The 25305-nt window shown below is 46.7% G+C and overlaps 1 protein-coding gene across 1 annotated transcript in view; it reads right to left on the reverse strand.

The window, feature by feature from the left end:
* Positions 1 to 25305, reverse strand: part of TLR7 (toll like receptor 7) — a 164608-nt gene that overhangs the window by 3617 nt on the left and 135686 nt on the right. The window lies entirely within an intron of this gene.

Raw genomic sequence — 25305 nt, forward strand, 5'->3', positions numbered from 1 at the left:
CGTCGTACTTTTATGGTCGTACAACGGAAATAACGTTTTGTATACACATATTTTAATATTGTACTCAGCTCAAGAGTTGCATTTCTGAACCATGTTTACAATGGCTTTTGAACCAAAAAAACACAAAAGATAGGGCACTTTAAAGAGAATGAGGATACCCTTGTATTTCCGTGTTGTTTAATTAATATTATGATATTCAATGATCAAAACACACATAACAAATTACATAGGTGTACTACATTTCATCAACAGTTTTTTTCTTTCGGGCAATTCTATGTCTGAGGCCAAGGCAGAGAATAAACGTCTTATTCTGTAGCAGTGGGAGGACGTTATAATGGAGTTTGTGGACATGGACCACATACATGGACCACAACGAAAAGACAAACTGGGAAAAGGAAGAGGAAGAACAGTAGAAAAAGCAGACGCTGGGGAGGGCAATACAAAGACATAACAAAACAGACAAAGAGAAAATGATCAGTGACCAATTTGTAGATGACACAGTTACTAATAAAGAAATAAAGAAGAAGAAAAAGTTTTAGCTTTGGGACTATCTTTCTGCTCTACAACCAACTTTGATTACGCTCAAACCAGGATTGCATTTTTTCCATTCATCAGAAAACGGAAACTACAGAAATACTTTAAGACCAAACCGGGTCAAATACAAGGCACCGATAATAATACTCCAGTTTTAGGATCTCTACAAGTGGACGATCTAGCATTGATGCAGGACTTGGAGGAATTACAGGGAGGAACCCAACACACAAGGCCGGCAGAAGAATTGGCAGCAGAAATGGGATTGGACATGTTAGATCTGGGGGTCTCTAGTTGGCAGAGGTAGGTACCAATATCCAAATAGCGACCCTTGCTTCTAGTCAGGGTAAGGTGGATACACGCTTTAGATAACCCCTGCTCACCCCCTTGGTAGCTTGGCACGAGCAGACAGGCTTATCAAAGGCAATGTGTAAAATATTTGTACCAACATTCACAGTAACACAGTGAAAACACCACAAATGGACTCCACACCAGTTTAGAAAAATAATCGTATTTACTCTAAACTAAACAAGACCAAAACGACAAGAATCCAACATACACAGTTCAAGAATATGATTTTAAAAGTGTTCTAGGGCTTGCGTAAAAATAATCCACAGTTGAGTCCCATTCAGCCAAAAGTACCTTTAGATGCGACAAAAGTTCCAAGTGAAAGCTGTATGGGGAGGGATGCGATACCTTGTATGGATTCTGATGCACAGGTTCCGTAGGAAGCGTCTTGCAAAGGCACGATTAGACGATCTTTGGCACGGCGACGATCTCAGGTGCGGCGGCGATGCGCGGCACAGCGTTGATCTTCTCCTCTTGCGGCCTCTCGATGCGATGGCTCTACGACGGTGTTCGCAGCGACGTGATGTGGTCCGCAAGCAAGCGGTGCGGTGATCTCACCCAGCAACGACAGGCTCTGCGACGATGTTCACAGCAACAGTAATCTTCCCGCACCGGACCGATGCGTTCCGCAAGCGAAGGGAGCGTCGGCTCTTGCAGCGGCAACAGGCGCTACGACGATCTCGATCTTCGCGGCGGCAGGAATTTCCTCGCACTGTCGGGGTTGGGCTCCGCAAGCAAGCGATGCGTGAAATTTTGCAGATTGTCTTAGTTTCTCCTTGTCCAGCTTTCCAAACAGCAGGCACAACTTCCAGAGGCCCTCAGTCGGACTCAGCACTCCAGGAAGGGCAGAACTCTCTCAGCAGAGTTCAGGGGGAAGCTGGGGCTGAAGTCATTTTGTTCCTGGGACACTTTAACAGAAGGCCAGCTCGCTTCAGGTGTCAGGACTCCCCTTGTAAGCTCCTGTTCTACTGTGATCACGGAAAAGAAAAAACTGAACATGAAGAAATATCCATATTGGAGAAGGTTAAATCCAGTGTCGAAGGCAATTTTACGAAGCATATAGCGTCTAAACCAGCAAAAACAAAATCCAGCACAGCGTAAAAAATACAGGAGGTAGAGGCAAAAAGAAAGGGGAAACCACGCCAAAGACGTCAGGTCTAACAGGACATATATGGTACCATTCACCCTTCAGACCAAATCCATTTTTTGCCAATATTGCCTTGTGATTCTCTTGACATATTTGCAGATAATGTTGTATGCAAATTGAAACAACTCACTATTGAGTCAAGCAAGAAATTCTTACATTCTGACCACAATTTGAGAGCACAGTATACACAATTGATCACGAAAAATAGACAGGATATAGTGGTGAGGTGGTCGGACTAGGAAGGCTATGTGGTACTCTGGCCTCTCCATATGTATACTGCTGAAGTGCACAGGCAACTGCAGGACAGAACATGCTACTGTAGAGTAGGCCAGATGAGCCTCCAGAGAGTTAAAGAAAAATTCCACAGTGAACTGTACAAATGGAGGGGCCGGGGCTTAACTTCCAAAAGCGAGTTTGATTTTTTGAAGATCACTGCCCGGTCACTCCAATTCTGTACTTAATTCCGAAAATACACAAAAATGCTAGCAACCCCACAGGTTGCTCTATAATCTCAGTGATTAGGGGGCTGTTTGAGAGTACTTCAAGTTTTATAGACCATTTTCTCCAAGAGTTTGTAGTCACACTACCCTCGTATATATAAGGACACAGGAGACTTCCTGCGTAAGATATAAAACGTGACCTGGGATGAGCAGTTTCTCCTTATGAACATAGATGTTTCTGCTCTCTACACCAGCATCCTGCATGTAGATTGGATCAGAGCATGAAACAATTCCTGGGAAAGAGACCAATCCATCTTCACCAGCAAATACACTCATGCTCCTTGACATGGCTGAATGGTGTTTGGATAACAACCTCTTTATGTATAACAAACCTACAAACAGACACAAGGGACGACCAGCGTAACTGCAGCAATGAGGCAGTTTTGGGAGAAGCTCAGAAAGACCTATTTGACAGAATGAAAGTTAGGGGCTTCAGCTAGGATGTTTTGGAGTTAGCAGAGGCTAAAGCAGGTCACAAGAGTTGTGAGGCAATGCTATTTGGGGACAGCAAAAGTGAGGTGAAGAAAAAGAACCCCAGGCACGGGAGGCCCAGTTAGCCTAATCACAGGATACTCAGCGTATCAGGCAAGAGTACGCAATATTCTACACAGAAATTGAATAATTTTGAAGGGTGACACAGTGATAGGATCAGACATACATCCTGCCCCCTTGATATCCTTCAGGAAGGCCAAATCCATAAGGAGAGAGCTGGTGCAGAATATGCCACACATGAGGAGTAGCTCAGATTGGCTAACAGCAAAAAAAGGATTCTTTAAATGTGCAAAGTGCAAAGCGTGTAGGCATGGCCGGAACACGACCGCCATTAGTCACCTCTAAGAACTACACCCATAGAAAACAGGGGCAAGTATAACTGCAAAAGTGATTTTATAGTATACATTTTAGAGTGTACTTGCCAGAAAAGATACGTAGGCAGCACAATACACAAAGTACATGTTAGGATTCTGCAGCACCTCAGTGCAATCACGAATGATGATCAGAGCTACCCTGTGGCCAGACATATTAATCAATGTCACCAAGGCAATGCCAGGGATTTTGTATATTTTGTCATTAATTCTGTCCCAAAGAGTCCCAGAGGGGGTAATAGTCACCTCCAATTAAGGTGACCGGAATCAAGATACATACTGACACCAAAATACCTCATGGACTGAACTCAGACGAGGAGTTAATAGTACATCTGTAGCTGTTTTTTCACTCTCCCATAGACAGGGTGCTAGGTACAAAGTTGTTTATAATTAATTTGTATTGTTTCCCACTCTTTCTTTTCTTGTACTATGTATTTTATACATTACAGTACACAGTTTTACATATGTATTGATTTATATGGTGTTTGCTTTTTCTGCAATGTGGCAACCAGGATTGAGACTGCATACTAATGCCTTTCACATTCCTCTGTGGTGAGGGTTGATGCAAATATCTAGTTTGAAAGGATGCTAAGCCTACTGGGGCCCAATCCCTCTAAAGTAGGTCACATAAGTTGGGACGTAGGCAATTGCCTTTTCAGATCTCACATGATGGTTATTTCTATTATTATTTTCATCCCATGTGCACTTAATATTGGGTACCAGGATTTTGGGTACTCTGTGAATTTGTCCTGACAGCTAGTGAGATATTGCCTATATTCTTGTGTTTAAACTTGCCCAGTACCACTATGGAAAGTCCCCAGCAGCAGATATCATTTTTCACCAATTTGTGTTTTTGTTAAGACTCTATTTTATTTCACTATTATTATGAGGCACTTTCACATTTTTTATGTCCATCACGAATAACCAGATTTTTCTATGTCTATGTGTTTACTGTGTTGCCATGACAATCGCTCTAGGTGGGAATGCATATGTAGACCTGAGACATTGGGGCCCATTATGTGAACAAGGCGGCATGACCGGCGAAATGCTTCAACGTCGATTGGGACAATAAACTGGGTGTTTAATATCCACGGTGTCTTGTCTCTTTGTTCACTTCCCTTGCCTGTTTCTGCACTTCTCTTGCCTCTTTCTGCACCTCTGATGTTTCATTCTGCACTTTCCATGCTTCTTTCTGCACCAGTCATGCTTCTTTCTGAACCCCTGTTGTTTCTTTATGTACTCTTTTGCCTCTTTCTACACTTTTCTTGCCATTTTCTGAACCTCTCTTCCTTCTTTCTGCACGTCTGTTGCCTCTTTCTGCACCTCATTTGCTTCTTTCTGCACTCCTGTTGTCTCTTTCTGCACTTGTCTTCCCTCTTTTTGTACATTTCCTGTCTTTTTGTATCTCACTTGCTTCTTTCTGCACTTCTCTTGCTTATTTCTATACCTCTGTTGCTTCTTTTAACAATTCTCTTGACTCTTTGTGCACTTCTTTTGCCTCTTTGTGAACTTCTCTTGCCTCTTTCTGCACCTCTCTTGCCTCTTTTTGCCCCTCTGTTGGCTCTTTCTGCACCTCACTTGCTCCTTTCTACCCTTCTCTTGCCTCTTTCTGCACCCCTGTTGTTTCATTCTGCACTTTCCATGCTTCTTTCTGCACCTGTCTTGCTTCTTTCTGCACCCCTGTTGTCTCTTATGTACGTCTTTTGCCTCTATCTGCACTTGTTTTGTGTTTTTCTGCACCCCTCTTCCCTCTTTCTGAACGTCTGTTGCCTCTTTCTGCACCTCATTTGCTTCTTTCTGCACCCATGTTGTTTCTTTCTGCACTTGTCTTCCTTCTTTCTGTACCTTTCCTGCCTGTTTTTGCATCTCACTTGCCTCTTTCTGCACTTTTGTTGCTTCTTTCTACACCCTTGTTGCTTCTTTTAGCAATTCTCTTGACACTTTGTGCACTTGTCTTGCCTCTTTCTGCAACCCTGTTGCTTCATTCTGCACTTTCCATGCTTCTTTTTGCACCTGTCTTGCTTCTTTCTGCACCCCTGTTGTTTCTTTACGTACCTCTGTTGCCTCTTTCTTCACTTTTCTTGGCTTTTTCTGCACCTCTCTTCCCTCTTTCCGCATATCTGTTGCCTCTTTCTGCACCTCATTTACTTCTTTCTGCACCCCTGTTGTCTCTTTCTGCACTTGTCTTCCCTCCTTCTGTTCCTTTCCTGCCTGTTTTTGTATCCCACTTGCCTCTTTTTGCACTTTTATAGCTTCTCTCTACACCTCTGTTGCTTCTTTCAGCAATTCTTATGTCTCTTTGTGCACTTCTCTTGCCTGTTCCTGCACCTCTCTTGCCCCTTCTTTGCACCTCTGCCGGCTGTTTCTGCACCTCACTTGCTCTTTTCTACACTTCTTTTGCCTCTTTCTCCACCCCTGTTTCTTCATTCTGCACTTTCCATGCTTCTTTCTGCATCTGTCTGGCTTCTTTCTTCACCCCTGTTGTCTCTTTATGTACCTCTTTTGCCTCTTTCTGAACTTTTCTTGGCTTTTTCGGCACTTCTCTTCCCTCTTTCTGCACCTCATTTGCTTGTACTTTTCCTGACTGTTTTTGCATCTCATTTTCCTCTTTCTGTACTTTTCTAGCTTCTATCCTCCTCTCTGTTGCTTCTTTCAGTAATTCTCTTGCCTCTTTGTGCACTTCTCTTGCCTGTTTCTGCACCTGTCTTGCTTCTTTCTGTATCCCTGTTGTCTCTTTATGTACCTCTTTTGCCTCTTTCTGCACTTTTCTTCCCTCTTTTTGTACATTTCCTGTCTTTTTGTATCTCACTTGCTTCTTTCTGCACTTCTCTTGCTTATTGCTATACCTCTGTTGCTTCTTTTAACAATTCTCTTGACTCTTTGTGCACTTCTTTTGCCTCTTTGTGAACTTCTCTTGCCTCTTTCTGCACCCCTCTTGCCTCTTTTTGCACCTCTGTTGGCTCTTTCTGCACCTCACTTGCTCCTTTCTACCCTTCTCTTGCCTCTTTCTGCACCCCTGTTGTTTCATTCTGCACTTTCCATGCTTCTTTCTGCACCTGTCTTGCTTCTTTCTGCACCCCTGTTGTCTCTTATGTACGTCTTTTGCCTCTATCTGCACTTGTTTTGTGTTTTTCTGCACCCCTCTTCCCTCTTTCTGAACGTCTGTTGCCTCTTTCTGCACCTCATTTGCTTCTTTCTGCACCCATGTTGTTTCTTTCTGCACTTGTCTTCCTTCTTTCTGTACCTTTCCTGCCTGTTTTTGGATCTCACTTGCCTCTTTCTGCACTTTTGTTGCTTCTTTCTACACCCTTGTTGCTTCTTTAAGCAATTCTCTTGCCTCTTTGTGCACTTGTCTTGCCTCTTTCTGCAACCCTGTTGCTTCATTCTGCACTTTCCATGCTTCTTTTTGCACCTGTCTTGCTTCTTTCTGCACCCCTGTTGTCTCTTTATGTACCTCTGTTGCCTCTTTCTGCACTTTTCTTGGCTTTTTCTGCACCTCTCTTCCCTCTTTCCGCATATCTGTTGCCTCTTTCTGCACCTCATTTACTTCTTTCTGCACCCCTGTTGTCTCTTTCTGCACTTGCCTTCCCTCCTTCTGTTCCTTTCCTGCCTGTTTTTGTATCCCACTTGCCTCTTTTTGCACTTTTATAGCTTCTCTCTACACCTCTGTTGCTTCTTTCAGCAATTCTTATGTCTCTTTGTGCACTTCTCTTGCCTGTTCCTGCACCTCTCTTGCCCCTTCTTTGCACTTCTGCCGGCTGTTTCTGCACCTCACTTGCTCTTTTCTACACTTCTTTTGCCTCTTTCTCCACCCCTGTTTCTTCATTCTGCACTTTCCATGCTTCTTTCTGCATCTTTCTGGCTTCTTTCTTCACCCCTGTTGTCTCTTTATCTACCTCTTTTGCCTCTTTCTGAACTTTTCTTGGCTTTTTCGGCACTTCTCTTCCCTCTTTCTGCACCTCATTTGCTTGTACTTTTCCTGCCTGTTTTTGCATCTCATTTTCCTCTTTCTGTACTTTTCTAGCTTCTATCCTCCTCTCTGTTGCTTCTTTCAGTAATTCTCTTGCCTCTTTGTGCACTTCTCTTGCCTGTTTCTGCACCTGTCTTGCTTCTTTCTGCATCCCTGTTGTCTCTTTATGTACCTCTTTTGCCTCTTTCTGCACTTTTCTTAGCTTTTTCTGCACTTCTCTTCCTTCTTATTGCACCCCCCTGCCTTTTTCTGTACCACTCTTGCCTCTTTGTGCACCCATCCTACCTTTTTATGCACCCCACTTGCCTCCACCCCTCTCCCCTCTTTCTGCACCTCTGTTGGTTCTTTCTGCACTGCTCTTGCTTCTATCTGCACCTTACTTGCCTCTTTCTGTACTTCTCTTGCTTCTACCTTCACCTCTGTTGCTTCTTTCAGCAATTCTCATGCCTCTTTCTGCATTTCTCCTCCTCCTTTCTGTATCCCTCCTGCCTCTTTCTGTACATCTCGTGCTTCTTTCTGCACCTCTCATATCCCTTTATGCACCCCTTTTACCTCTTTTTACACCTCTGTTGGTTCTATCTGCAATGCTCTTGCTTCTTTCTGTACCTCACTTGCCTCTTTCTGCACTTCACTTGTTTTTTCTGCACCTCTCTTGCCTCTTGCCTCTTTTGGCACCTCTGTTCCTTCTTTCTGTACTCCTCATGCCTCCTTCTGCACCTCTTAGTCAAAGGTAAGTTTAATCCCCCTGCCCTATTATGTACTGGGGCCATACAGGGAAGGTAATGCCAATTACAGGGGTACACCAACTCATAGTGTACCCTAGTGTATGAAGGTGTTTTCACTGTATAAGTCTCTTTCAGCATAGCACTGGGTCCGGGCCTGGTTAGTCAGAGTCAGTTACCACCAGTACCCGTCAGCAAAATTTGGGGGCACAGGATGACTTTGCAACAAGGCCTCTTTCTGCTCCTCTGTTGGTTCTTTGTGTACATCTCTTGCTTCTTTCTGCACCTTTCTTCGACTTTCTGGACTTCTATTGTCTCTTTCTGCATTTTACTTGCTTCTTTCTGCACCTTTCTTTCTGTTTCTGCACATGTCCTAGCTTTGTAGACATAGTCAGAAATTTGCATTTAAAAAACCTTTAAAATTCACTGAAAAAAACACAGGTTTCAGGGACATTATAGTCATAAATTAGCATTCAAATATCCTTTGAAATTCACTGAAAAACCATAGGTTTCAGGGACATTATAGTTAGAAATTAGCATTTAAAAAACCTTAGAAATTCATTGAAAAAAACAGGTTACAGGGACGTTATAGTTAGTTGGACATTTCACTCATACAAAACCAGAGAAATATGTCCGTTATAATGAGTTCAGCTAACTATAACTCGTGCCCCTGCAATGCACTGCTGATGACGTCACTGCTGATATTACATCATTCATGACATGGTCAGTGACATCACTGATGACATCACTGTGCCGCTAATATTAGATGAGTGCCAAGTTCACACGATCACAACTTCAAAGCGCATGTGACCTGTACAAGGTGTGAATCAGTGATCTTGTGAACTTGGCACCCATCTGGGGAATATTAGCGCCACACGTATAAATCTTTATTCGGTAAATTGATCACCATAAAAAACAACAATATACAATTTTAAAATACATTTCATAAAATCTAATTATACTAGCAACAACAAGGGTTGACCATACTTAAAATACGACTGAGCACTGACATAATTAATAAAACCACAGACAAAAAAATACTCCAGGCACTCAGAATTAGCAGCTTCAAACAACTCCACTCTAGGTAGGTAGAGGCCTTGCAATCATTCCCAGAGATCTTGATCTAATGATCCAGGCACTGCCTAAAAACTTTGCCACCCCGCATATCAATGGGGTAGATGATAGATCCGATGTAATCACTCGTAAGGCCGAGCGATGGCACCTCATCCCCAAACCTTTACATACTGGTTTCAACCAGTTTTTCCGCGCCACTTTATACGCGGGGCAGGCAAAAAGAAGATGGGCCACGGACTCTTTAGGGGCCGCACAGCCAGGGCAAGATCGCAAGGGGCCGCCCTGGTTGGACCATTTTGAAGTAAATTCGCGTACCGGGAGGGTACCGTACCTTAATTTTAAAAAGAGGGCCCTGTCAAGAGGCTTAGTTATCAAATCAAGGAAGGGTTCAAGTTTCCTTACACTCTTACACTCCAGAAAAGACTCTGTAAGTGAGCCCCCTGTTATACCACGTGATGCTTCAGCCTGAACCCAATCCCAATATAATTTCTTGATCACCATTTTGGGCGGGGGCACTTGAGACTCCCAAATATCTCTCAAACCCAATTGGCAGACCAATAGCCTCAAATTTTTCAACCAGCCAATTTTACACCCAGAGTCGAGTAGAATTAGCTCGTCCAGTACTTCAGCATATTTAGCCAACTCCTTAGTCCGTCTCAGGCGGACCCAAAAAAGCAATGGTCGCAGCCTCACTATATCCTTTAGGGCACGTCTACCAAGGTCTAACCGCAAGGGGATAAGCGGGGTGGAAACAGGGAGTGCCACCACATCTCTCAAAAACTTATTTTCTGCTAAGGTTAGCTCATTTGCATTGTCGAACCCCCATAATTCGGAGCCGTACAGTGCAGCCGGGAGTATCTGGCCATCGTAGATGGCCATTATCGGGGACACTGGTTTGCTAATTGATGCCCGGTACTCTCGTAAGATCACCCCCGACACTCTTTTGTGGCCCAATAGCATTTTCGCTAAGTGATCCTTCCAGGTCATTCGGCTATTTAGCCGGACCCCTAAATAGTCGAATGCCTCGACCAACTCCAAGGGAGTCCCATTAAGCAGAAAATTGTTTTTAAAATTTTTGGTGGGTGAAAAGGCCATCAATTTGGTTTTAGTGGTGTTGATAGTTAGGCCTCTCTCTGTACAAAAGGAGGAGAAACGCTGCAGGAGTTTGTGCAGGCCTATCGGGGATTTAGCTATCAGCAAGGTGTCATCAGCAAAGAGCAGGGTCTGAATCTTTTCCCCCGCCAGGGTTGGGGCATCCGTCTCTTCTCCTCTCAGATGGTCCACCACTCCATTCACAAACAAGGAGAAGAGAGTCGGAGCCATGACACACCCTTGGCGGACTCCACTCCTCACAGGTACCCTATCTGTCAGTTGGCCCTGTGTACCCCATCTGATCCTAGCGTATGTCCCCTCGTGTAGTCTTACAATTAATCTTAAGAGTGAGCCAGGAAAGCCCAAACTTTCCAGAATCTCCCACAGTTTAGCACGGGGGACCAGGTCGAAGGCCGTCTTGAGATCTATGAAGGCCATATATAGGCTCCCCTTCTTGATGGTAACTGCCTTCCAATAGATCCCAAACAGCCGAAAGACCTGGTCCATCGTGCCCACCTTTTGGCGAAATCCGGCCTGCAGATGAGAGAGAATGCCTTCCTCCTCCATCCAGTCGCCCACCCTGGCGATAATGACCCTGCCAACCACTTTCTGGATTATGTCTATCAGACTGATCGGTCTGTAGTTGGCAGGGTCATCTCTTGCCCCCTTCTTGTACACTGTGACCACCTCGGCACCCTTCCATGAATCTGGGACGGGGTGTCCCTTTACTAACAAATTCATTATGGTGGCTATTAAATTTGCCCAGGCTAGGGGTTCAGCAATCAAGGGGTCCCCAGGGATCCCATCCGGCCCAGCTGCCTTTTTGGGCGTCAAATGTTTAATTGCTGCCACTACTTCGGAGGCCATAAATAAGCACTCCGGCTCCCCGTCAGAAACCCTTCCCTCCCCACAAGTAACCAAAGGGCCAGATGTATCTTCACTGCCGCCATACAGAGATGAAAAGTGATTGAACCATTGCAGGCTGGTTATATGGGTTGCTAAAGGCTGGGATTTACCCTGTCTAGCTCTATTAATTAAATCCCAAAATAACGTCGAATCCCTCCTACTGACGGCGTCTGTTATTTCCCTCCAGTGCTCCTCCTCCCACTCGCGTTTTGCCAGAGCAATTGCTCTCAAGTACTCCCTTCTGGCCGCTCTAACCAGAGTAGGATTCCTTGAGAGCAAGGCAACTGACAGACTTTTCCTCTTCCCCCTGCAGTCCGTTGAATACCATGGATTGCTGGATATGGGGGGAGTCCTATTTGATCTGGGGGATTTCCCTTTAGAGGTGAAATAAAGACTCACTTGATCTATCGTGCCTTTATATGCAGAATCTAATTGTAAAGAAAGGCACGGAGGGCTAGCAACCACCCGATCCATTACTTCCAAGTCCCTGTACAGGGCTTCGATGGTAAATTTAATGGACTCTAGTTGGTCTGCGTTTAACTGAGCCTTGTCCCACTTCAATCTACGATTGTTTTCGTAGGGGATGATCTCTTTGGTTAATTTCAACGGTGCACTCATCCCTTTCTCTTTAATTTTGCCCCATTTAAACTTGCAGCAAAGCGGATTATGGTCGCTATCCTGGGTGGGTACCACCTCCATATCAATAAGGTCCATCCACATACTAACACTCATTAAAATATAATCAATTCTGGACGGGGCCGATACCCTGTTAAAAGTCATTGCACCTAATGTATCAGACCGGGTCCTGCCATTAAGGGCTCTTAATTTGTGCTCCCTAGTGAGGGCGTTCAGTTGGATTGCCCTAGCAGACCATTTCCGGATGGGGGGTAGCGTCAAGGGGGGGATAGACCACCTGGAGTCGTCCTCCTCAGTACCTAGTGGATCATCACCAAGAAGAGGTTCGAACGTGCAATTAAAATCGCCACCCACCATAATTCTGGCTGAGGGAGGGCAATTAGCTAGAGCAGAATCAAGGCTCAATATGGTTGCCGAAGTATTATCCCCCCGCAGCCCCTCTAGCGTATACATTAAAAAGTTCAAGCCTAATCCCCTCGATATGACCCCTGGAAGAAAGGTGCATTAAATCATTACACTGGGTGTCATTAGAGGCCATGTCCCAATCTAGGTCTGTTCTTATCCAGACTAAAAGACCTCCTGCTGGTCTACCTTTCCCTCTACTTATCGCTGGGGAAAAGAAGGTGGTGTAGCCAGATTTATCAATTGGTATCAAGCACCAAGTTTCTTGAAACAGGCAGACATCGAACTTCTCGATGAGTTCATGCCATTCAGGAATGTCTAGCTTCCTTTTTAGCCCGGCTACGTTCCAGGAAATCAGGTTTATTACCCTAGAACCCTTGTGCACTAGAGAGTACCCTTCCGTGATCGCCACTCCCGGCTCCATTCCCACACCTCTAAATTGGTGGCTGTTACTCACACAACAAAATTGCCTGTCGGGTTCAGAACAATCAACAACAATAGACATATCCGGGGCGTCAAGATGAGGCATATTCGAGTGGATGACATTAGAGTCTTCTATAGTTACCTCCTGGGAATTGTCACAAATAGTTCCTCCTTGCTGGGGATCCACTCCATGTCTACCGCCTCCCTCCTCCATAGGCTGTAAGCATCAATCGCAGTCCTCCATGCCACTGAGCTGCGAAAACCTGTTGAAAGTATCTAAGGGGGTGAAGGGTCTAAGATGCTCCATTGCACCATTGTGGCTTGGGTGATGACTCTGAGGAACCGTAAACCAACCAGACTGACCATTAGGGTAAAGCTGATGCTGGCCAAATACCTGATGAGTACTATTGTAACCAAACTGCTTGGGCCATAGGGCATAAGACTCTTCCCTATGTTTGGGGGGGTAAGGAACCGGTCTCGGGTAAAAGTAGGTTAAGGGCCTAGGTGTAACAGAGTTTCCTCCTCCTGCATATGGCCAGTTTAAGATGTAGTCTACTGCACGGGGGTCTCTAAAATTGACCACCACTAGATCCCCGTCAATATCTTTCCTAGTGTTACCCAACCACGGGATCCTTCTAACATGTACAATATCTCCATCCACATTTGGGGCTATAGGCCTGAATGTCCTCAACCAGTGAATTATTTTATTTTTCAATTGGCCATAACCTTCCTTCTTATTGTCTGCTAATGGGGGAACCCCGGTCATGACTACTACATAGGGCACCGCCTGGGGTGGGATTTCCACTTGAGGTACCCTAGTGAAAGGACCTCTGGTGCGTCCCCCTTCCCCCTGTCTCTCGCTAGTGTTTACTGGGGGAGCCTTGGACATTGGCCTTTTGGCGCCACCTTCTGCCCCAGCTACAGAAATGATCGGGTTCGTTGTAGGATTTTCTTTATGTATAGCAGGCGCCGTCTTACCCTGATGCTGAGACGACTGTTTAGACGGCTGGAGTGGAGCAGAGGGGGTAGCTACTGGGGGTTTTACAGTCTCGCTAGACGAGACCCCAGTACAAGGTGTTGGTTGTGTTCCCCCACTCCCCTGAGCCCTAGTCACCGTGGCCATACTATTTAAGGCAGCCTCTACTAAGGTCAATCTATTTTCGACTTTCCTAAGGCTCTCAATCACGGGTAGCAACAGAGACCTCAGTAAAAGTTCGAAATCCCCTACAGGTGGAGGAGGAGTCGATGAGTTTGTAAGTAAGGGCCCCTGACTGTTAACTAAAACTGCTATATTGGGGACCTCAACAAGCGGGGTAGCCACCATTGGTGGTGCCTCGGGTATTACAGTAGTTGCAACTTCCATGGTAGCCCTTACATGCGGTGAAGATAATTTAGGGCCTTTGCCAAAGTCTAAATGGGAAATTTTAACTTTGCCTTGACCCGCCCTTAATTTCCTCCTTTTTTTTTTGGGTGGTGGACCGTGTATCTGTGCAACCACTAGTTGCTTAGATTTCAATGGTTTAAGCTTCAGGGGAGCAGCAGGGTGGCATGGAATCTGGGTAGGGGGGTCAATCACAATAGGATCAAGGGACATACCAGGCGAAGATGTGCAGTCACGCAGTAAAAGTGGGAAGCCTTCTTGACTAACGGTTTCCCTCCCAAGGTCAATTAAGTCCCCCTCGGTGAACAAGGATACAGACGCAGAGTCAATAAAGGATCTGTTTTTCAAGCTTTCGATTGAACGCCTCCGCTCAGCCCTGCGTTCAGCCATGATCAATTCCTTCTCCCCCTCGGACAGTACCTTGGGAAAGTAATTGTCTAGTGACCCATTGCGAAGTTTGCCCTTCTTCCCAGGTGACCCCCCATCAGGTAGGGTAGCCATTAACTAACCTGTAACACAAGCCTACGGAGTGGGTTTTAGAGAGTGGGCCCAGCCCGGCCTGCTCTGGCCTACGAGGGCTTCGCCCCGGGCGCTCCCGCGCGCTCCCGCGCGCTCCCGCGCAGCGAGTTACAAAGGTTTATATGGGCCTAAGGCTGGAATAAGCTGGGCGGGGCGGTCAGGGAGAGCGGGCCAGATGATAGGCCGGAGGATTGCCGGGACTCCTGGGAAAGCGAGTCCCGGTTCCTTCGCTCGCAGCCCTGTCGCACGCACTCTCACCCAGCTGGCTCCTGTGACTCCTGGGCTCCGGTGGCGGCAGCAGCGCAGCGGGACCCGCGAAGCGGGTTCCGCAAGTAGTGAAGTTGTGAAGTTGGTCTCCCAACGGCAGCAGGAACACACACAGCAAACGACCCCAATGTCAGTAGGAGGCGGGGATTTTTAACGGTGAGCTGGGCGGGGCGGTCAGGGAGAGCGGGCCAGATGATAGGCCGGAGGATTGCCGGGACTCCTGGGAAAGCGAGTCCCGGTTCCTTCGCTCGCAGCCCTGTCGCACGCACTCTCACCCAGCTGGCTCCTGTGACTCCTGGGCTCCGGTGGCGGCAGCAGCGCAGCGGGACCCGCGAAGCGGGTTCCGCAAGTAGTGAAGTTGTGAAGTTGGTCTCCCAACGGCAGCAGGAACACACACAGCAAACGACCCCCTAACCTCCTCAGCACCCCCACTGGACGACAGGCCTCTCTGGGGTTGCTCAAGTGTCTTCTGACAGGAGATCTCGGTAGGATTCTGATGATAATGATTAAAAGGCCGATGCTGTGGAATGGGCAGAGGAGCCGAGAGTTCGTTACAACTAAACAGCGCCTCTGTTTCCGCTCGAAGCCTCAGTGCGCTATGCGCACGCCCCGAAGAGAGACACTGCTCCTCTGGGCCACACTACAAGTACCACAAATCTGTGGGAAACTGCTGAATTGCTCATTGGAGCGGGAGCCTATCGGAAGGCAGCAAATTTGAAATAAAAGTGTGGCGCCTGAGCCAATGAACACATGAGAACGGCCTCTGAGGAAGATTGTTTGAAACGCGTCAGTCTGCAATTCATGAGCTGCGAAGTCTTTATGGCATTACAAGTTCTGGAGTGCGTCCCTGCCAGCTGGTCAAACTTTGGAGCTTTCATATATGTGTATATATATATCATTTTGAACTTGTACATAAAGAACTTGAATCACCTCACCTACTTTGTCATTGACTCCGTCCCCAAGAATATCCGGGGTGGGGATCATGAGAAAACATTGAGACAACTTGAGAGCAAATACATTGTACTCTTAAACACCAGAATACCTAATGGGCTCAATAGGGGGGAAGATTTACAAGTTTTCTTGTAAACTTGATTCTATCACCCTGTCATGTAGTTATCTGAGTAGGACCTTGTTTAATGCCTCCCCTTCCCCTGACCTGTGTAACTCTTTCTTTTGGAGTGTTTCTCCCTTTTCTAAATATAACGCATATTAAGTTTCAGTTCATTTTATATATATTTTCTGTCTGAGTCTTGTTGATGAAATATTTTTCTCTATTGAAATATTAATTGTTGTTACTTAGTCACTATGGCTATAGTGAACTCACAGCATCAGCGGCAATGCCTTATAAATGTTTTTAACTGTGTTTGGTTGATAGCACTAGCGCAGGTACATTATGGAACATGACATCTATTGTTGTGATTTGGACGAAATCATTACATATGTGTACACACTGCGAGTATTTCATGCACTTTAGAGCACTTGAGCACTGTTTTTTTTAATAACATCCTATGGGTTTGTTTTATCACTCAGGGACATGATATCAGTAATTCACACATACGTCATGATTAGTATAAATCCTATGAGGTATAAAGAATGAGCCTATTTTTGCACCCCTTTGTACATACTCCTACACCATTTCATAGTTCAACATTGAGCTCAATTATGCACTTGCACTTTATTTTTTCCGATATGCAAATTCGATCAGATTAACAATGTTTATCAAAGATTAAATTTTTTAATAATATGTTTATACATTGTTTAGAATGAGCTCATGTATGCATATAATTAATTTGTTTTATTGAGTTTGTACTTAGTGCACATGTGTAGATTAGTATTTTTTCTATGTCCCTCACCCATGTGACCCGATGTTATTATCTTCTTTATTTGAGCACAGTATATAAACACCCCCATTGGTCATTTGAAGCCATGTGATCAAGGCCGTTTTTTGACGGCCGAAACGCGTCATGCCGATGGCGAGGGAAAAATAAAGCCACTTTTGATTCAACTTCTTGGTGTTATGGAGATCTGTACCTGATGGATGTGTGAGGAGTCACATTGCAGGACCTTGTTTCTATATATATACATATTCACTGAAAAAAACATAGGTTTCAGGGATGTTATAGTTAGTTGGCCATTTCTCTCATACAAGTCAAGTCAAGTCAAAACAAGCTTTATTCGATTACATTTAAAATCATAAAAGCAACAAACAACATATATTTAAAAAATTGATTACAATTTGATAAAATTCATTACAATTTGATAAAGTCATGTGGGTTAAAAAACATAACAATTCAGTAAAATTCATGAAGGTTAAAAAGCAAGCCGGGAATTATAATGATAAAATCACCCTTCCAGTTGTCTCGGGGATAGCATCCTGGACCTAGTACGCATAGCGGCGACCAGGAAGCTAGCAACCCCGAGAATTGTCCTGGTGCTGCCTAATAACTGAAGGTAAAGTAGAGCAGGCCGTACCTGGACAAAACCTGCATCTCTTAAAATGGGTGCCAAGAACCTCAACCTACTCGCTTTGTAGTGACTACAAAACATGATGAAATGCATGAGGGTTTGGTCGGAGAAATTATCACAGCTACACGGGGTAGATTCATCAGGTACACCCCACACGGGAAGATCGCCCAGGGAATATTGAATTAAATTGAACCTAAATCTGATAAGCAGGTGACGATGGTAAGGTCTGCTCACGATTTTTAAATAGGGTTCAATTTGGGGCGAAGTCAGGAGTAGGAAGTTAGCTCTGACTCTTGGTTTTGTTAATTCTTTCTCCTCCCGTGTTTGAACTGCCCTTCTCATGAAGTTTTCTTTGATCCATTTCAGATCTCCCTTGAGTATAGTATTTGGGTGGCTATATAGGTTTGGTCTGCCGAGTCTGCCCATCTCCCCCTTTATGTATTCGAGCCATGGGATTTTTGAGGCGTTGTCCAAGGTCATGCAATCCCTGAGGATTTTGTGATTCAGAGCAATGTCCTTGTTCAGCCAAGTTTTGGTCCAACACATGAGGGGCGCTAGTTTGAGCGAGTCAGTAAGATAACCCAGCCCTAGTTCGGTATGTATTGAAAGGACAGGTGTGGATTGTGGAACACCCAACAAGGACCTGAGGAAATGATTTTCTGCTGTTTGTAGTTTGCCACAGTTTGCGTGGCCCCACAATGGGGCTCCGTAGGAGGCTATAGATAGGCATTTGGTTTTGTAGACCTTCAATAATGCCTCCATCGGTCGAGACCCAAGACGCTTGGCAAAACTCAAAAGTGCAGAGGTGGATCTGGTAACAGCTAGGGATTTCGCATCCACCTGTGGGGACCATGAACCCTTCTCTTCAAATATCACTCCCAGGTAAGTGAACACTTGTACTCTCGAGATCCCCTCTCCACAACAACTGAAAGATTTCAACTTTTTTGGCCTTGGGCGCTTCCCTACCAGCATAATGTGAGATTTTTTGTTATTGACCAGCAGGTCTAGCGAGGACATAAAGTGACCAAATGCATTGAGGAGCCTCTGTAACCCCACCCCTGTGCGGGCTAGAAGCACCGCATCGTCCGCATAGAGGAGTACGGGAACTGCAGACCCCCCCACATAAGGAATATCGGGTGTAGTCCCCTCCAGGGCTTTATCAAGGGAATTGATATAGATGGTAAACAGGAGTGGGGCTAGGATACAGCCCTGCCTAACACCCCGTCTGGAACTGAATGGTCTGGTGGTTTTACCATCACGGGTAGTTCTGATGTTAGCTGAAAGATCTGCATGGAGTGCGGCCAGGAAGTCTACTAGAGGGGGGTCAATCCCAATACCAGCCAATATGGTCCATAGCTTGGCCCTATTGACCAAGTCAAAGGCCGAAGAAAGGTCCATGAAGGCCAGATATAGGTGACCCTCCTTGGCCATGGTGTATTTACTAATCAGCATGTGGAGGTTCAAGCACTGCTCTATTGTACCTCTTTTCTCCCTGAAACCATATTGCAGGTCAGAGAGCACCCCCTTCTCCTTAATGATGTCGTCTAATCTGTGTAGAATGACTCTGCCAAGAATCTTTACGGCAGAGTCGATTAACGAGATCGGCCTGTAACATGCTGGGTCCGATCTGGAGCCCTTCTTAAATATAGGGATGATGGTTGAAGTGGACCAACTTTTTGGGAACCCCACGATGACAGTTGAATTGAAAATGTTTGAAATTCCCCCGTTTTAGTTAGTTCAGCTAACCATAACTCGCTTCCCTGCAATGCACTGCTGATTATGTCACATATTACATCATTCGTGACCCCTGACCCTGCTTGCAGGCCAGGTCACCCCCCTACTGCCGAACAGATCCACCTGCTCGTCAGCCCGCCGCTGCTCTGAGCGCGAGTTTGAGCCTTCTGTGCCCTGATTGCCTCTGTTCGCCGCTGTGCCATTTGGGACAGTCTCGTATTTTTTGTGTCTTCCACCTGTTTGTTGCCTTGTACCGTTTTGCTTAGTTCCAGCCCTCTTGTACACCCCTTCCACCCCCCCTTCTTGCTCCTGCACCCTTTTCCCGACGCTCCCCCTGCGGCCCGCTCCTTGCCGCCTGGCTCCTGCCCTCCAGCTGCTCCTCCCTCCCCGCCTTAAATGGCGGATGCGCGCAGCGGACGTGCCGCTGGTGCACCAAAGGCGCACCAAAGGCAAGCCCGACTGCGCCCGACTGTGCCTGTCTGCGCTTGGACCGCACCCAGCGCCAGAACCCCTGGACCCGGCAACCGCCACACCACCAGACTCCACTATGACACCAGCACCCTCCACACACTCAATGGCTGGCCGAAACCACACCTGCTTCCAGGCCGCCCCAAAACAGACCCACAGACCATTCTCCTGCGGCACCTGCAGCTTCACCTGCGACAGAACCACCAAACCTCCAAGTACCAAACTCAACCACCTCAGCTGCATACTCCTCAACACCCGCTCCACACGCAAACACGCCGTCGAGCTCTGGGAACTGCTCAACCTCTCCCCCAGACGTGGCCTTCCTGACCGAGACCTGGTGGAACGACTCCTCGGCACCCGACATAGCCATAGCCATCCCGGATGGTTACAAGATCACCTGCAGGGATCACGCCAACGGAGTCGGAGGAGGAATAGCCATCATCTACAAGTCCACCCTCAAGGTCGCCACCCACGCAGACGACAGCCTCAACACTGCCGAACACCTGCACTTCCGGATCCACACCAACCCCAACACCACCCTCAGAGGAACACTCATCTACAGGCCCCCCGGACCCCGGGCTCAGTTCAGCGACTCCATCGCCGACCTCGCCAGCACCCATGCACTCGCCTCCACGGACTACATCCTCCTTGGGGACCTGAACTTCCACCTCGAGAACAACAACAAGGCCAACTCCACCACCCTGATCGACAACCTTACCAACCTCCACAAGCTCCCACGCCACCTTCAACCACACCACCTAACTCCACTAAACCGACCACCGCTGCATCCATTTCACCTTCAAGAAACCAACCACACGCCACTGCACCCAACAGCTACCTCGCCGCTGCTGGAGCAAAGTCACAGACGACCAGCTGATCACCACCCTCGCCCAGAACCCACCAACCGACACCACCAACCCAAACGCCGCAGCCCGCAACCTCAGACAGTGGATCGAGGATTGCGCCAACACCCTCTCCCCAATCAAAAAACCCTCCAACAACCACACCAGCAAGAGAGCCACCTTGTTCACCGACGAGCTCCAGACCTCCAAGCGTGCATGCCGGAAACTAGAGAAAACAAGGCTCCAAGAACACACACCGGACAACCTCGCAGCCCACAAGGACGCCACACGCAGACATCACCACCTCATCAGACTAGCCAAGAGATCCTCCTTCAAAAACCGCCTGGACAACAAAGCACACAACATCAAAGAGCTCTTCAGCATTGTAAAGGAACTCTCCAACCCCAGCGCCAACACCAACGATATCCTGCCCTCACAAGAACTGTGCGACTCAATAGCCATCTTCTTCCACCGCAAGATCGCTAACATCCACAACTGCTTCAACACCACGACTGCCCGACTACGCCAGACGCCGCCTCCCCTGTGAACAGCGCCAACCGCCTGACCTACTGGTCCAACGTCAACAACGACGAGACAGGCAAGGTCATGAACTCTATCCACTCAGGATCTCCATCAGACCCGTGCCCACACCACATATTCAACAAAGCAGACGCAGCCATCCCACCCCAACTGCGGAAGGTCATCAACATCTCCATCGAAACAGCGACATTCCCGGAAAGCTGAAAGCACGCCGAAATCAACACCGTCATCAAGAAGCCCAAAACGGACCCCAAGGACCTCAAGAACTTCGGGCCCATCTGCCTGCTCCCGCTCCCAGCAAAAGTAATCGAGAAAATCGTCAACATGCAATTGGCCCACCACCTGGAAGACAAGAACATCTTGGACCCGTCCCAGTATGGATTCAGAAGCAACCACAACACCGAGGCAGCCCTCATCGCCGCCCGAGACGACATCAGGCGCCAACTGGGCAACGGCGAAACATCAGCCCTCATCCTCCTAGACCTGTCAGCCGCCTTCGACACGGTATGCCATTGCACCCTAAAGACACGCCTCTTAGACACCGGAATCCAAGAGAATGCCCTTGACTGGACCACCTCCTTCCTCTCAGGCAGATCCCAGAGAGTCTGCCTCCCACCCTTCCTATCTGAAGCCACCGACATCATCTGCCGCGTCCCCCAGGGTTCATCCCTCAGGCAGACGCTGTTCAATGTCTACATTGCCCCCCTTTCACAAGTGGCCAGCTATCACGACTTCAACATCATCTCCTACGCCGACGATACCCAGCTCATCCTCTCTCTCACCAAGGACCCACACACTGCCAAAACCAACCTCCACAAGGGAATGAAGGCTGTCGCCGACTGGATGAGGAGCAGCCGTCTAAAGCTGAACTCGGACAAGACGGAGGTTCTCACCCTCGGACCCACCCCCTCAGCCTGGGACGACTCCTGGTGGCCGACCACAATGGGAACAGCGCCAACACCCAGTGACCATGCACGCAGTCTAGGATTCATCCTCGACTCCTCCCTCTCCATGTCCAAACGGGTCAACACCGTCTCCTCCTCCTGCTACAACACCCTCCGCATGCTCCGCAGGATCTACAAGTGGATCCCAACCGAAACAAGAAGAACGGTGACACATGCCCTCGTCAGCAGCAGACTGGACTGCGGCAATGCACTCTACGCAGGAATCCCAGCCAAACACCTACGACGACTACAAAGCATCCAAAACGCCTCCGCCAGACTGATCGTCAACGTCCCCTGCCACAACCACATCACCCCCCACCTGAGAAGCCTACACTGGCTCCCCGTCCACAAGAGGATCCCTTTCAAGCTCCTCACCCATGCACACAAAGCACTCCACAACGCCGGACCAGCCTACCTGAACAGCAGACTCAACTTCCACAACCCCACCCGCCAGCTCTGCTCCGCCAGCCTCGCCCTCGCTGCTGTCCCCCGCATCCAACGTACGACCTCCGGCGACAGATCCTTCCCCTACCTCGCCGTCAGGACCTGGAACACCCTCCCTACAAACAGACCCAAGACCTACTCACCTTCAGAAGACTCCTCAAGACCTGTCTCTTCGAACAGTAGCAGCACCCCCTCCCCACAGCGCCTTGAGACCCTCACGGGTAAGTAGCGCGCTTTACAAGTACTTTGATTGATTGATTGATTCATTCATGAGATGGTCAGTGACATCACTGATGACATCTCAAATGACATCACTGATGACATCATCCAGTGACTGTGTGTTTCTTTAAAGTTTAAATATGTATTATACATATGCCAAGGTGTATTGAAGAATGAGTGGGTGTATAAGTGTCTGGATGGATGATTTAGTAGGTGCATGACTGAGTGTTTAAGCGAGTGATTACATGTGTCTTACTGAATGCATGGGTTAGTCACTAAACATTTTGAATGTATGTATCAGTTTGTCTGTTGTTGTATAAGCTACATGAGTGTCTATATGGGTTATCGATTGTTTGTCTTAGTATTTGTATGGGTGCCTGATTGTGTGTGTGGGTGGGTGAGAGGTGTGTGACTCTGTGCATAAATATTTGAGTGGTTTATTTACTGGGTGTAAGGGTTCTAGAGTGTATGTAGTAACAGCTGTATGGGTGGGTGAGTGTGTGTATGAGTGTGTTGGTGAGTGAATGGATGTCTCAGTGATACATGTCCAAGTAACTACATATGTAAAATGCAGTGTATGTGAGAGTTGTAGTATATAAATAACTCTACTTGAGAGTCAGTTATTGTGAGAGTGGATGTATGGATGAGTATGTACTTGTATCAGTGATTGTATAAGAGAGTAAGTATGCATTTGTTTCTGTTTGAATAAGTGATGTGGTGTGTGTATAACTGTATAGGTCAGTAAATGGAAGTGTGATTGATTATTTGCATGACTGACTAGGTGCATGAGTAACTCTGCATGAGTGGTGCTGTGTGAGAATCTGTATAGGTGTATGATTGCATATGATAGTTTTGTATTGATGAGTGACTGCATGTATGAGTGATTGTATGGGTGAATGAGTGGATGTGTGTGTAGATCTAGGAATCAGTGAGTGCGTATGTAGTAACTGGTAATGGTGTGTCGATGGTTATTTTACAGAGGGTGTATCAAAGTTTATATTAGAGTGTGAGGAGGTGGATCAGATTTTCACGAGGATGATGTCATCAATGATGTCATTTGAGATGTCATCAGTGATGTCACTGACCATGTCATGAATGATGTAATGTAATATGTGACGTCATCAGCAGTGAATTGCGGGGGCGCGAGTTATAGTTAGCTGATTTAACCATAACAGGGGAATTGTCCAACTAATTATAACGTCCCTGAATCCTATATTTTTTTCAGTAAATTTCTAACGTTTTTTAAATGCTAATTTCTAACTACCATGCCTGAAGCCTATGGTTTTTCAGTTAATTTCAAAGGTTATTTAAATGCTAATTTTAAATTATAACATAAAACCTATATTTTTTCCAGTAATTTTGATTTTTTTTTTGGGTGATATTTTGTAACTTTAATATCCTTAAAATAGTTTTTGTAATGTTTTTGTTTGTAATTAAAATAATATAATGTCTTCTGTTTTCTTAAATATTAATATATTTTTTTTGGGGGGAGAAAATAGTCGAGTCGCGCACCCATCGTGTACCTATCTCGGTGGGTGTGCGGATTCAAACTGACATATTGGTAAAGTGTACGCTTACAGGGAGGGAACTACAACACTACATGTCCCAGGTCTTCCCTGTAGTGATCTGCTGATCACAGGTTTAGTTGTCTGCATGCCAAAGCCACTCCCTCACAGCTGGTTTACACCCACACCACACCCATGCAGCACAGGCTTCACAGGACATTTCACCATGTCAATAAAAAGGTTCTGGGTGCACGTGCTCGATGCCATTTCCACTCTCTATCTGGGTGTATCCCTGTGGTTATTATTTCACTTATATTGTCGCAAACTTCTCAGGCAGTGTGCATGATTCCTACATCTTTTGCAAGCATCCCAGCCCTGGTCCCCAGACCAGTCCACCGCCCATCGATTACTGCCCGACCCTGCGCACCCAGACCTCAATGCTCACCTGCCGCCACCAGCGTGTCTCCAAGAGGGCCCACCACGTTCCGGAGCAACCTCCTCAGCCGTCGCTGGATTCCACGGCACAGGCCCCCAGTGCATCCTGCTTCGCTTCACTGAACTGAAGGTTACAGGTTTTGCCTGCACGTTCAGTGCAGGCAAAACTGAACGGTGGTCCAGTTTTGCCTGCATATTGTTGGAATGCGTGTGGTTTTTGTTGTGATGATTGTGTGCAGTGTCGGCAGGGGCCACAAGTACTACATGTGTGCAGTCAATTGCCCCCAACACGTGCAGGAAGCCTGATATGGTGTAGCTCCCTTGCTTGGTCTCCAGCTGTTCCTATGCAGTGTGGGTGAAGTGAACATGCAGGTGTATCAAGCTGAAACGAACCGAGATGCTTACAGGTATGATACATCCTGCATAATGAGACCGTAACAGAAGTTTGTGTGGTTGTAATGTTCCTTTTCTTTTCTACGAAGGTTACGACCACACAAACGTCTGTTACGATCATTTTTTGCAGGCTTGAACATACCTGTAAGCATTCCGGTTTGTCCAAGTGCAATACATTGTACCATATTACGTTTGTGAGCATACTAACGCTCACTATTTAACCCCCCAGCACAGCACTCACTTATAAATTCCCTCACTAACACCCCAAATAGTCAAATAAGTGCTCCCCATGCAAAGGTCGGTCGCAGCACGTCGCATCCCGTAGAGGAGTGCGAGGACCCCAATGATGAAGCATGACACCAAGGGGCCTGTTGGTGTGTGAGGGGTACCCAAAAACAACTAGTGTGTTCCCAACCACAGTAGGGACACCTTCTACCCACTTCCTAATGGATTCCTCTTGTTAATGAATATAACTCAGGGAGAGCGAATTCATTTCAAGGTAATATTCTCTCTCTCCCCTTTTGTTGAAATTGG

Source organism: Lissotriton vulgaris, chromosome 8 (assembly GCF_964263255.1).
Source record: "Lissotriton vulgaris chromosome 8, aLisVul1.2, whole genome shotgun sequence".
NCBI classification, from domain to species: domain Eukaryota; kingdom Metazoa; phylum Chordata; class Amphibia; order Caudata; family Salamandridae; genus Lissotriton; species Lissotriton vulgaris.